General features: G+C 38.2%; 1 long non-coding RNA gene across 3 annotated transcripts; it reads right to left on the bottom strand.

The window, feature by feature from the left end:
* Window positions 1–290: 290 nt before the first annotated feature.
* LOC139127161 (uncharacterized) lies at window positions 291–9,808 on the bottom strand. Of its 3 annotated transcripts, XR_011550931.1 has the most exons (7): window positions 9,637–9,808; window positions 8,225–8,379; window positions 7,150–7,350; window positions 5,698–5,894; window positions 5,223–5,371; window positions 4,436–4,611; window positions 291–498 (listed from the first exon to the last, which is right to left on the bottom strand). It is a non-coding gene; the product is annotated as an uncharacterized lncRNA (long non-coding RNA). The 3 variants fall into 3 exon arrangements; XR_011550932.1 differs by lacking the exon at window positions 5,223–5,371 and having other exon boundaries at window positions 9,637–9,805; XR_011550933.1 differs by lacking the exons at window positions 5,223–5,371; window positions 5,698–5,894 and having other exon boundaries at window positions 9,637–9,803.
* Window positions 9,809–15,001: the final 5,193 nt, after the last annotated feature.

Genomic DNA, 15,001 nt, shown 5'->3' with positions numbered 1-15,001 from the left:
ATATATATATATATATATATATATATATATATAATATATATATATACCAAATGTTTATTACAAAAGTCAGCAGTGTCACTGATATAATAGTTTTATGGGACAACCATCTATCTGATAAACTGCACATCACAGACAGTGCAGCTAACAAGAAATAGGTTGTTGACGTTTGTCGTCCCTCAGGTGTATCAGAGTCTTGAAGCCCTGATGAAATGCAAAAGAAAGTTACATTGGGTGTGGCAAAACAGAGAACAACACTGATCAACAGCACACAACATAGAATTTAAAATTACCTTCTCAATATTGTGGCTGAGTTGGAAAATTCCATTCTTTAGCTGGTAGTGAGTAGTTCAAATGTATCGTCATTCGATCGTCATGTACAGTTTACTTTTCTCACGAAAAGTACAAGACATCACAGGGAAGTTAACACAAACAGGCAGCAACTTGTTGTCAGGTAAGGTCAAAGGTCAGAGGCTATCAACCATTTTATTGTAGGGAATCCTAGCAAGAATAAAATAATGTATCTCAGCAAAGTGTCCCTGTTAGAATGTAATAAATGTTAGTAACCAAAGCACAGACTTATTGTTCTGATATAAAGTTGGACTGCTTCACAAAATACAATGCCTTTGTAGACATAAAACTCATTGTCTTTGATTCATCTTACCTTGTTAAGAAGTACTATGGGTCTGTAGGTGTGTATAGAAAGTTCATTTAAGGTCATTTTGTTGGCATTGTGCCCGAGTTTTACTTTGTTGCTTTACACTTGAATAGCCACCAAGTTGAAACACAGTATCATCCATATTGAAGTAAAACCATGGAAAGACATCAGTCTAAATTGGGTTTGAAGTTTAGGTGAAATTTTCACCGATGAGTCCATACACAATGTTGAACAAAGCCTTGTTCCACTCTTTGCTTTAGAGTCCTATTCATATGCAAAATTTGACCCAGATATACAAGTCTTCACACTGTGTGACCAGATACAAAGCATCCATTTGGTACAATAACAAATAAAAAGGTCACCTTAGGTTAACACAAACCACAATGCTGTGTTGGAGACAACATTTAGGATGGACAATTAGATCTTGGAGGTGGGGTGGTCAAAAACACACAAAAAAATTCAGAGCAGAAAGTTAGCAAAAAAAAATCTTCAAACTAGTTTGCAAAATAAAAAAAAATAAATAAGAAGACAAATGCGTAAAAAAAAATCTGCAAAAGTCTTTAAAATCTTGAATTTTTTAGATTTTACCGACAGGAAGCAACTTTCTGTATTTTTAGTACATCCTCCAGGCACATTTTTAATTTTAATTTATACATTTAGAGTGACTGTATCCCTTATACTGGAAGTTGTGATTATCTTATCTTTTCAGGACTTTTGTATTCTGATCACTTGAAAATTATAAAATTATAGAGCCTGTTTTCTACTTGTTTCCTGCGTACAAACCAAGCAGGTACACTGGGTAAAACATTGAAACTATGGTATGGTTGTCAAGACAGAAAGTTATATTTGCCTTTTAAGATCAAGGTAAACAGATGCAGGCCACATCAGGTTCATTTTTTTCACAGCATTTTATTGCAATGATGAATGCAAGAATGGGTGAACAAGTAGAAAACACGTCAATAATGATAATTAGAGGTTATTACCCAATATCGCCTGTTCCTGTGTCGTATCAGCATGAGTGTCATTTGTGCTGCGTCAGACACGAGACGAAGTCGAGTGTCTGACGCAGCACAAATGACACTCATGCTGATACGACACAAGGAACAGGCGATATTGGGTAATAACCGATTTATCATATACCCATGCCCATAATTTTAGGGAATTTTTACTAATAGAACGAAAAACCTTAAATTTTGAGGCTTTACTTTATTACGCCTTGCGCATAAATATCAGAATGTTTATGTGAACAGGCTTCATTCATAAAGTATACGACGAAGATGTCAACATCACGCGTGACATCGCTGCAAGTCGTTCATATCTCAATGAAACCCAAGAAGAAAGACACCGGGATACAAAAATCGTCATACAGAAGGAACATTTTAAGGTGCAATATGCTATTACAACTGTAACCGATCAAAAACTGCTCAGCTTTAAATCTATCCTGATTTCGATTGTCGTACGGCACGGAGCTCGCGCGGAGAGGACGCCATTTTGTTAGTTTACCCTTAGAGTTGCCATGTCAACAGTCGTTGCGCGCGCGACATCGCTGTCACGCCATGCGCTCACTACATGTTCGGTGGAGACTGCACAGTGTCGGCGCCGTGCAAACGGCAGAATGTTTGCTAGAACTTGACCAAAAAAAATACAATGGGAAAAAATTTCAAGACTCAACGTGATATTTCCGTATTTTGCAACCAGAAATACCCGTGTTCCTCGAAGCGCTTAAAGTTTTTACATCGGCGACATCGCTTCGCAGGCTGGAAGCAGCAGCCATTTTGTTGTTTACGTTGTTTACCAACAAACTGCTAATGTAGTTCAGGAAAACTCTAAAACTGATGACGTTCATCGTGCATATCTCGACGTTTACTGTGAAATATCACGGCTGATATTTTACGGTGAACGTCACTAGGATGTAGCAATATGGGCATTGGTATATGATAATACAACATATCAAGTCATTATGTATTATTTTGCTTTTAAAAAGGCATTTTCAATTCTTTTTTCTCAAAAAACAGCCTCAAAAAACAACAGCAACACATTTTTAACATTCAACAATACACTACGTAGAATGCCATCTATCCAACAAATCCAAACACAAAAACACACAAAAGGGTTGAACTTTGAAAGTTTCTTGATAGCTAATACTGAATAAATCTGCATGAATAATCGTTTGTGTGTAGCAAATGCTGAATGACAATTATCTGAAGAATTTTTCCACGACAAAAAAAGAGCATGATTTGAACAAATCTTAAGGGACTTATGTAGCAAATTTCAAAGAAATTGGACAAGCCCTTTCAGAGAATACAGATTTTTTGACCATGAATGGCATAAAATGCCCTAAAAAGACAAATATTGAAATTCACCACATTTATACACATCCAATCAGTTTGGACATGCTGCTACAGAGAAATATATGTTTTGATCAAAAAAGGGCAACAATTGCTCTAAAAACACAAATATGCAAATTTCACTATATTTTGCAAACAGCTTCTCAGCTTGTCAAAATCAATTGTAAATCATGAGATATGCATGATGTTTGGTGGGGTGAATGTAGGCATTTCACCACGCAGTAGAAAGGGAAGCCAGGAAACCAAAATAGTCAATTTTCAAAACTATAGGAAGCTACTGAGGAGCAAGAAGACCATGTTTCAGAGGAAGATGTGTAATCTGAAAAAAATGCTCCTAAGTGCCATCAAATAACATCACTTTAATCTCTAATTTTCAAAAGCTCCAACGGCAGGAGGGGGGACACCCCTTCCTGACTCTCCCCCCCCCAACAAAATACTCCCCAAGTGCCACCAAATAACACCATTTTTATCTCTATTTTCCAAAAGCTCCAACTGCAGGAGGGGGACACCCCCTCCTGACCTCCCCCATGACCACTTGCGCGATCGCTTGTGGTGCTTCGCACCACATTATCCTCAGACAGCGACGAACTAAAAAAAGAATATAAATCTGAAAATTTACTCTGAAAAAAAAATTTGCACAGCTAATCTCAATTGGAAAAATTTTTTTAGAAATTTACAATAGTAAAAAAAAAAAATTTTCACAATTTCATTGTGACCACCCCCCTCCCAAGATCTAATGGTCCATCCCTTAGCAATGAGAGGAATATGAGTCAGATGTAATTGCACTATGGATATCTACCGGTACAGTCAATTTATTAAACTCACCTACATCACATCATCATAATTGTGTCAACATATCTCACCAGGAGATAGAGTATAGTCAGTGTCAGCCAACACCAAAAATTACATGTACACAACTAACAGCAGAATTTAATTGTCATTGAAATTTAAAAAGTCTGGCAAACAGTAAACCTCTACAAACCTCCTTACAAACAGGATTATGATTATATTAGCTCTGCCAAAAGCATAGGGTTACACATTTCAATGTAGAAATGACCTCCACGGTTCCAATTAAAATTTGGACTTAAGATTGCACCCCTTGTTGTTGGATGTAATGGAGATAACGTGAAGGAAGGCAGATGACATAGTCATTGAAATAGAGGTCACTATAATGGAATTATGGGATACTTCTTTTTCTGAATTTTTGCCTATAACTTGATTTGATGTCAAAAGTCACAAAAATAAGATAACAATATCTTTATGATACAAACACTTTATGACACCTAGATTCTATAAGAGGGAGTTCTGCATTGTACACAAATATATGAACTTGTATCAATTTACTTATAACCTTTGCACAAGTATTTCTCTGTCTCAACTCAAGATACAAAGTCTGTGTCAATGAATGCTTGAACTAGTGTAAATTACTTACATCAAGACTCACTTCATTCCAGTCACCAGAATCCATGTCTTCTCTTGCCAATACAGCCACTGAATCCAGTCTCAGCTTTCAAGTCATGATATTTGGTGATACCATGCAGAACAGATCTGCCATACTTGGATTCAAGAGAATTTCCTCCAATCCTTTACATCTGTCTGTTGTAATATCTGTAAATATTGTGAGACAGTGATGTCAGTGACTTAAAGACATATGTTCTCCCACTTTGACTCTATCTAGTTGTGGGTACACAATGTTGAAATAATCTTTCTAATGATATGACCACTTTGTAAACAGTCACACACAACAAACAGCAGTGTTAGCCCATGGCCATGAGGTGACAAATTTAAATTCAAACTAACAATTATATAGTATGTAGCAGGGATGTACAGCCAACCTTTGAGTAGCCAGTTTTCAAAAAAGTTTGATGGGGAATACAATAACTTTTCACGGATAATTGTTGAACTAGCCAGGAAATATTGTACTACAAGAGAGTATGTGGATGTTCTTTGTTGGCTATCAGCCCTGATCTGCACTGCTGTGTTGTATAGTAATAATACTTTGCCACTGCAATGGGAATACTGGGTCCATAACAAGGTATCAGATATAATTTGGAAGTAAGTTATCAAAATATTAATATTGTGTGGAAAAAATTGGAACAACAATTATTCTGTTGACAGTTTTAGGTGCTTACAATACACAAGTTATCTTTACTATTTTATCATCATTTCAGTTTAACTAAGAAACCGCTCTGGAGACTTCAAAGCAGATGTCTACTTACATTGGACTGACTGACGACTGATGCAAAGTCACATTTGTTTTCTTCATCACTGAAGCTATGGATGTAAAGACCAGGACTCAGGCAGTGACTTGGTATGGTGGTGGGTCACAACCATGAAACAAAACCTGATATATTGCAGGGTTTGATGTCTGTTAAAATACAATTTAATCCAGTGATTTATTTCATTGGCCAATAAAGGTGTTACTATCAATACTGATTAGACAATGTCTTGAAACAAACTGTCAGACATAACCTTTATAACTCTGTTAACCACTAACTTGAAAAATTGTCATCATCATCATCATCATCATAGCATTATGACATACTGATAAAGGTTTCCTTTTCTCTTCTTTCTTTGTGAGAGTCATGATTGGATTAAAAAACTCCTGTCTCTTAATTTCTCTTTGATGCTGCAATCTATACCAATGTATTTCCAAAGCAGAGAGAATACACCACTGACAAAACAACAGGTTACCTGCAGGATCAAACATATTTGCTTGAATCCAAGTGTTCTCATTTCTGACATTTCTCCACTGCTTGATTTCTCTCTTTTTGGGTCTGGATGACACTTTATCTGCTTCTTAAGAGTTGATGATTGGTGTTTAATTGAATGGAATGTCACAGCTGTCTGAACCAGAATTGGTTTACATCTTGAACAGATATCACTTGCCCCTAGTGGTATAACAAAGGAAGAGAACACACAAAGTTACACCTCAGAGGAATATAGAAAACTGTCTTGTAATTGAATGTAGTAGGAGTGTTACATTCTATAGTATCTGTTGCAATTCACCTGTGTTAGCAGGCTAGTTGAAATAGAATATGGTAATTCATAAACTTTATTATTATAAATCAAAGAAATTGGAAAAAGTTGTAAATCTTGTTATTATCATAGTGAAATGGTCTATACATAAATACCATGTCTGTAATCTTAAAGAGTCATTTCCTTCTGTAATTGTCATGAAAAACGAGTTGTATTAAAGAGCTCAAGCACAGAAAATTGAGACTTTGCTTAAAGTCATGTGATTTTGGTGACTTCGTTCTAGTTTTCACACATGTATACCTTTTGTGAAAAAATAATATTTGTGGGGGGAAAAACTTTACAATTCTTACAAGTTGACCTTTCTAAAGACATTTTTAAAATGGCCATCTCAGCCTCAATTTGATTTATAAATAAATTATTTGTAACAACAAAGTCATAATTAAATAGTACATTTTCTGGGAAAGTGCTTGTCAGCTGATGGGAACTGGGGGTTGACAGCAAAAAACCAAAGAGAGGTCATCTCGGCACAAATATTTACTTAAAATCCTGGCTGTCAATGATGCTGGTTGCACTAGCAAGTCAGTATTGAACAATGCAGTACCACAATGAAAAGTCTGTCTGATAGAAAATAATGTCCTTTGAATTTTGAAAGGTATCGTGTTCTGGCGCTTGTAAACACACAACAGGAAAAGATAATTCGAATACTTTGATCTTTAAAATATAATTAATTTATATAACTATCAACACTTCTCCCCTAAAATAGTTTTACAATCATGATACATCCACTAGAGAGGTTAAAGTTCAAAGGTCACTGTCATGAATGTGGGAATTCCACAACCTTTAAAACTTTACATTTTATTTGTTCAAACCAGTCATCAATTTTAGCAAAATAAAACAGTCAAATGATGGATAAGCTATTTATTAGCTTCTTCTCAAGTCAAAGTACAACTTGACAGAAAATTTGGTCACAGACAATCAAATAGGCTGATGTATATGATTATTGTGATCACAATCATGAGTGCCTTGCTGACAACATGTACTTCAATGTGAATTCACATTGTTCAAGCTGCAACATTGTTTCATATTTCCTTCATTTTCTTCATTCTATATTGTTGCAATTATTCACAATTTCTACTAGGGTGACCCATACGTGTGTTTTAAACTTACATCATGTGAATCCTTTATTCAACATACAGAGTTCCTCTAGATTTCCTATTTCTGTCTTGGTTGTGTTTCTTCAGCTGAGATGAACACAGTGGTGTCTGAATTTCTTCCACTTGATGAGATCAGTCTGGTTGTCTTGTTTTGTTTTCACACAAGAAACTCCTAAAATTCCCAGCAACACTTCAACACTTCTCATCTTCTTTCCTAAAATGCAAAAAGTAGATACAAAGCTAAGAATATCATTGACAGATATTTATAACAGAGTCAGACAAAACATGGCACATTTCTACAGCTCATTCTGAGTTCCTACAAAACATTTATTAGCAAGACTGAAGTAAAGGTACAGGTAGTAAAATACATAGCTGATGGGCCTTGGCAGTCATTAGGATTAGGGCTGGCAGTAAATTACATGGATAGATCAAAGGTCTATTTTGATTCCATTCAAAATTATAATACAGTCTGAAAACAGGGAAATGCATGCTTAGCCAGATATTGATTTCAGTGCAGACTGATTTCATTGATAAGCTATCAGTGTGCTTTCTAAGACTATGACACGCACTGATTTCATTGATAAGCTATCAGTGTGTTTTCTAAGACTATGACACGCACTGATGCAAACAAATTGCTGGTGACAGAAGCAAATGTTTACATTTAAAGATACAGGGCTGATGCAAATGAATTCCACAATTCCTCAAAATGATGCAAAATTTCCTGAAATACATGTTTGTTATAAACAGGACACACTGTACGCTATCCTTTCTTGAAACAAAAATATCAGACAGATTAATGATAAGAACTTGTTAAACTCTGATTCAAATGAAGGGCATATTCAGATTTCACAGTGATCAAACTTGGAATATTCTGACTTGATACAATTCTAAAAGGTCAGATTCTTTACAACACAGCATTTATCCATTAGTGAAATAATTTTGTTCTGAGTTTTGCAACTGAATATTATAACAAATGTCAATACAACTGATACACTCACCTTATTTGTACAGACACATGAAGTACTTGGATAACACAAACAACAGAGGTGTTCACTCAATTAATTACATCACAACATTACAACACTTACCACATTCTGTGTCATCTTGAACACTGGTAGATATTTGACATTTTCATACCATGTTTATGATTTCTGTCAATATTTCCCATTCACTGGTTTCTTCCTATACTCACATGTCAACACAATTTTCATTGTTTCCAACAATTCTTGCAATAGCTGATCCCCTGTGAATAGGAACAGAATAAACTGAGTCATCACAGTCTAACAATAGAACAGTAGACATATTAAAGCGATAAAGCACACCCAGCTATGGTATACCACGAGATTTTGACCAATTCACGACATATATGCACGAGCGATAGCGAGGGAGACACCCACTCTAACATCTATCCCTACATTACAGAATTTTCTATCCTGGGAGGGAGACACCCACTCTAACATCTATCCCTACATTACAGAATTTTCTATCCTGGGAGGGAGACACCCACTCTAACATCTATCCCTACATTACAGAATTTTCTATCCTGGGAGGGAGACACCCACTCTAACATCTATCCCTACATTACAGAATTTTCTATCCTGGGAGGGAGACACCCACTCTAACATCTATCCCTACATTACAGAATTTTCTATCCTGGGAGGGAGACACCCACTCTAACATCTATCCCCACATTACAGAATTTTCTATCCTGGGAGGGAGACACCCACTCTAACATCTATCCCTACATTACAGAATTTTCTATCCTGGGAGGGAGACACCCACTCTAACATCTATCCCTACATTACAGAATTTTCTATCCTGGGAGGGAGACACCCACTCTAACATCTATCCCTACATTACAGAATTTTCTATCCTGGGAGGAGACACCCACTCTAACATCTATCCCTACATTACTATCAGCAACGTTAATCGCCAAACTGTTTACAATTTCTTCAAATGACTGGCTGTTTGCTGGTCATTCCGCCATATGGCTGGCTGGCCGGGGACTCGCTCTCTCTCTCATTGTACAAGATTGTGAACACCAATGTACAAATTATTTGTGATAGTATATTGCCCCTTACTACACTCTCCGAAAATTCTTGTTGTGTACTGAACAAATAAACAAATCATCAAGGCCGTTTTCACTGACGGTGTCTCCTGAAGGTGGCTGTATTCACTGATATTACTTGACCTCTGTTCTGTTTGACCTCAGCGTGACAAGCTGAGGTCGATCGTCGAATACGGTCATAATACGATCAGCGTTGCTATATGCTACTCGTTCGAAACCAACGTTGGGTCTATGGGTCTGCAAATATTATTCTATAGGTATTCATACAGATTAGTGGTCTTCGGTTCTAAGATATCGGCTGGTTACAGTCATCGGAAGGTAGTAGACGGCAGTAATTACATGTACTGAGACCCGGTTTTGCGGGACCACAAGTAGTACCGTAATAATACTATACAAAACCTCGAGCTGCTGCTGTACTGCGGCAATACTCACATTTGCACTGAAGAAAACCACTTCTAACGAGTCTAAGGTGATTCCTAAGAGCAACTCAGTGTTAGTCTTCCACTGCTACCGTCAATAAACACTGATGATCGGCGAGTATGTCGATGCAGCGTGGGTACACAAGGAGGCCGCCATCTTGTTATGTCTTGTTTACATCCGAGGTCTTCCGAAAGACTTCGGTCTCGCTTCGGAAATATCCTGTGCATTGAACCCCTGCAGGCCATAGGGTGTATGATTGACCATTTATCAGTGTCCTTCAAATCACGATAAATCTCTGTAAGTCGTCGGATTACATTTGTGTTTTCCTGTGATGTACATTTTATACATTTGTTGCAAAATTCAATTCACAACGTGTATTTCATTAACACTATGATGATTCTCCAATTCGTACATCTCTTTTTATGAATAAAAACTTCTCAGAATTGCTATTTAAATACGACGGTCCATTCCCAATCAACACACATCGTTAATAGTATAATGTATGAAGCGATAGCCGTGATTGATTTGTGTGAAACAAAAGCAGTGAGTATTATTTGACCGCTGAGGGCACCCTGATAAACTCTAAAAAATCAGGCCAGCCAGGCTATTGCATGCTCAAACATGGTTCTTTTCATTAAGTGACTGTTGATCACAACTCAAAACTGTGATTTTTTAATGAAAATGCAGGGAAATAAACTTTTCTGTATGTGCATTGTTTTAACGCTAAATACCTTCCGTTTATCGGATTTATCTGGTGTAAAAATGTGAAGACTTTTGCAATAATTACAGATCTGATAACTCCCTGCATACAAGTACATGTGTACAGTCTGTGCTAGCAAGGAGCACAGTTCGATGCCAAGTATTTCAGTTGTTTTCAGGAGCGATATAAAATTAAGCGGATGATCTATACAGTGTCATGTCCGAGGCCAGGAAGATTTGTTTTTACAGGTGCAGCCAACGGAGCTATTTATCGAAAAAGCTGTTCCAGGGGCAATTTTTGAGGGCGGGGGAAAGTTTAATTTTGCTCGGGCACGGGACATGTTTTTAAGTGGCAGGGGAGCAAATTTTAGTGTTTGTTTTTTAGGGCAGGGCAGATATCGATTGTCCCGGGGACAGGGCTTGGCGAAAAACGAGGAGAGAGGGAAAGCTACTTTTAAACTGGGGACAAGGGAAGGTGAGCCATGGTGTTTCCGGTTCTCCCTGCCTACAAGTACATGTGCACAGTCTGTGCTAGCAAGGAGCACAGTTTGATGCCAAGTATTTCAGTTGTTTTCGGGAGCGATATAAAGTTTAGTGGATGATCTATACAGTGTCATGTCCGAGGCCAGGAAGATTTGTTTTCAGTGAGAAAGTTGCCCCGATTTTCTTGAAGAGAGTTTGCTAATGTATATATTTACCAAAATAACAAAACTTAACTCCTTTCCTGGTCCATTCCAGACACTCAAAATGTCACCTGTGTGGGCTACGTACACCATGCATAGATAATTGCATACAACCTCATGAATACCGGTATAGTTCCACCTGGTTCGATAGATCAGCAGACGGTGCGTCCTGATATGTTGATTAAATGAACTTTTCCTTTATGATGACTAAAGGTAACAAATCTGACATCAAATTATAAAAATATTCCGCCCCTATTTTTAAAAGGACCGTCGCAACAAAAAGAAGAGGGCGTGACAAGGTCTAGCCGAATTTCATTCATAAATCACATCAACGTGAGTCTTTGATACACTGTAAGTCATAGCTACCAATCAGAAAATTAGAAATGTTGATACATTGTAAGTTTAAATCTGTCAATCATCGCTGCAAATGCAGCAGAATGAAAGAGATTATAATTATATACGAGGTTGGTCGGATGATAGCGCAATAGTGTCGTTCTGGTTTGAACTAGGATTGTAGAGCAGACACACTCGTAGCGCTCCACTCCAACAGTGGTAAATACACAGTGTTCATTTGTTATGTGACATTGGGTCATGTCTGCCATAGTAACGGAACATTTAACATTGGTTGAACGGTGATCATATTTGAATCGACAGATTGCTTGGTAACTTCATGAAATGAAGTTTTTCTCTAACACACCGACAAACTGGTGTTAAACGAACAGTCAGAATTACACATAAGTACATATATTGCAGGTGATATTGGCCAGCGTGTACAGTGAACTGTGTGCGGACAGTAACATTTACACTGGGCGACACTGGGTGCAGTACTCTGCAGATGATCGTTAAATACTAGCATGTCAGTATCGCAGTATCAAAATACTCTATTTAATAAAGTCGTGATAAAATAGTTTAAATTTTCTCACCATTCAAATCATGTAACATAGACCTGTAGCCACAGTTACACTACAAGAGTCACGTTCACATCTAAACATTGACTGTGTGACGGTTGTCGCAATTTTTACCTCGGCTTTCAACTTGAAAAAGAAAAAAAACTTGAAAGAATTCAATGTTTTATATCTGCCTGATATCTGGCTATCAACCACTCATCATCCGCTGTGAATAACCAACTATCATGTTTTTGCACAAATGTGGCAAGATTACAAATAGTACCGTGAGAGGGAAACAGGCGTGACCTGAGATGACCCCGGTGATTACAATGAGCGTACCATCACCATCACCAACATAACATGTTCAAAATAACAAAAGAAGACATGACTTGCTATTTCCTTTTCACAAAAAATAGGATCTGATCAATAAATCATGCCGACACATGAAAATTAACAATGAAAACTATTTTTGTTATTTCAGCTCAATTCAAATTGACAAGGGTACACATACACGTTACACATTGACATGACAAAACTTTCCTTTCTCGTCCATTCATTTACTCAAAATGTCACTGGTGCTGGCTACGTACACCTTGCATAGATAATTACACAATCTCATGAATTTTATTATCTTTTTTTCAGCTTCATATCACTGCAAATTACAAAAATATAATTGAATTTTCGGAAATTATATCATGTTCACCACTCTTTGTAAATGCAGCATCACAACGAAGCAAATATATTACCTAAGCACATTTGAGACCTTTACACAACGTAAGGGATCGTCTCACATTGTTGCAAAAGTTCTTTATGGTATCGTGACTCTCAGAGTTGTTTCCGTATCGTAGTCACTGTGGGACAAAAATGACGGGATAACCCCCCTTTTAAAACCAATGTACCGAAATACTCAAACTTGTCGGAACGAATTTCAGCGGTCTGGTTTCCCTCCATAGTTTTGCTTTCGAAATTACGCTCTAATCAACTATCGAGTCGCACCACATCATGGGATCACCGTGTGTGTGATCGTGACAAGCCTAAATCGTTGCTGCAAAATTCGTCAACCATCTATTTCATAATAAAAATTCAAATTTCTATGTCCTACTAGTCATATCAGCTCTGAAATCCACAGGACGTGTCGGCATCATTAGTTACCACGGTACATGGCGGTCCCTGCATTTACCTTGGTCCTGTGTATCGAATACGGCGCGGCGGCGTATTAACCAGTTCGATAGGTAAGACGAAGACTTTCCCGCCGTTTCTATCACACTTGCCACAGAAGGATGCTTATTGTAGTTACCTGTCCACTCTCAGCTGAGTGACCGTCATTGGGAGAAATCCTTCAGCACGACAGACCTGATTTTACCCTTGCGTCCGGGTCAGCAATCAACAGGTGGCTGACTGAGAAGATACGTCGTCGTGACGTTATGTCAGCATGTTTGCGTGTATTTCTGTTTATAACATTTCAAGTCGGCACTTGATGTCGATGAAATAGAATTTGGAGAAAGTCCTAATGGCCCGTTCCTAACTGTTAATTGTGTTTTTTCAGTTTAAATCACATTAAAAGACAAATTAAATGTATTTACACTCTATATCCAGTAGTTTTTCGATTCCACTAAATTTCAAATCTCTAGCTGTAAGCATACTGCTTCACTCCACATGGCGCAAGTGAGTTCCTGGTAAAAGTGCCAATCCCTGGGGAGCGTGCTGTACCCGTGTGATCATATCCAAGGGGTAATCCCGTAGAAAGGGGTCACTTTTCCTCAGAAAATCATTGAACTTGGGTCAATTTCTCCGAAAAAATCCCTAAACATTGGTCGATATCAAAGCAAATGCACCATGCATTAGGAAAACCTACACATCTTACAGAATTAATGTAAAAATTTTCAAAATTTGTCAAAGAAATCCCCAAAATTGGTCATATTTTTGGAATATACATGGTTAGATGATTGCAACCGGGGTGGCACACCCCATATGAAAATGTTAAGAGTACCCCCCCCCCCCGACTATAGTCGCTGTCGCTGCGACCATAGACTAACCACCATAGTGATGGGGTGACCTACGTTGCCGGTGAGGGTTGCCTCGGTTAAGGATGGTGTTCATTCGTCGGTGTGCGGCTAGACTTGACAGTTTCGATCTTTTCAGAGCAGGTTTCGATTCCGTTCATCGATACTCGGTGACTATTCTACTTGGTTTGGAAACAAGCAATTAACTTCAACCCGCCTTCCTTTAAGCGGGAAAATACACTGTCCTGTCTCTGTAACATCTGGTCGAGCGACGAGGCAAATACGACAATATATATCGTCTAAAAACTGTTCCCATTGCAGGCCAGATAAAGCTTACTCCATTAACCGTTAGAATGTTGCAGCCACGTTGCAAAGTGCGAACGACATCACCTTCCACTGAAAGAGTCCGTTCAAGCTAGTGTCGAATGCTGTCTTTTCTTTCGAATTTTCGTCGAGTTCGACTTGCCAGAAACTGCTAGTGAGGTGGAACGTGCTGAAACAACAAGCTCCATGTGCGAGCTTATGACACTGTCTCCAATTCGTGGGATCGCATAGTGGCCGTTCTTAGTTATATCACAAGATGCTTGGCAGTACCCTGCTGAATGAAAGCTACCGGTTATGTAGTATCAGTGTTTGTGTAATAAGAGATACTTGCCTGGACTAGTGAAGAAATTTGACAGCGTGCACACTGACAAAATGATTGAGAAGCAGAGTAAATGAGGATGACGCTAGTTTTACGCAGTGGTTATCCCTCCTGTGTCAAATCCTCTCCCTCCTCCAGCCCTCATACGTACTGTCAACCTCATTTTGTACCTGTGTCCTCTCCCTCGTCCAGCCCTCATACGTACTGTCAACCTCATTTTGTACCTGTGTCCTCTCCCTCGTCCAGCCCTCATACGTACTGTCAACCTCATTTTGTACCTGTGTCCTCTCCCTCGTCCAGCCCTCATACGTACTGTCAACCTCATTTTGTTACCTGTGTCTGCTTTCTTTCAGTGCCTTTTCGAAGTTGGGGCGGCTTTCTGGAATGTTGCTTCACAAAGCTGAGATATTTGATATTCTTTGATTGATCGAAGTAGGTATTTGTTCCAAGATCGGCTGGCTA

This window comes from Ptychodera flava, unplaced genomic scaffold (assembly GCF_041260155.1).
Source record: "Ptychodera flava strain L36383 unplaced genomic scaffold, AS_Pfla_20210202 Scaffold_29__1_contigs__length_4469600_pilon, whole genome shotgun sequence".
In the NCBI taxonomy this organism is placed as follows: Eukaryota; Metazoa; Hemichordata; class Enteropneusta; family Ptychoderidae; genus Ptychodera; species Ptychodera flava.
This window is presented reverse-complemented; position numbering and strand designations above follow the sequence as displayed.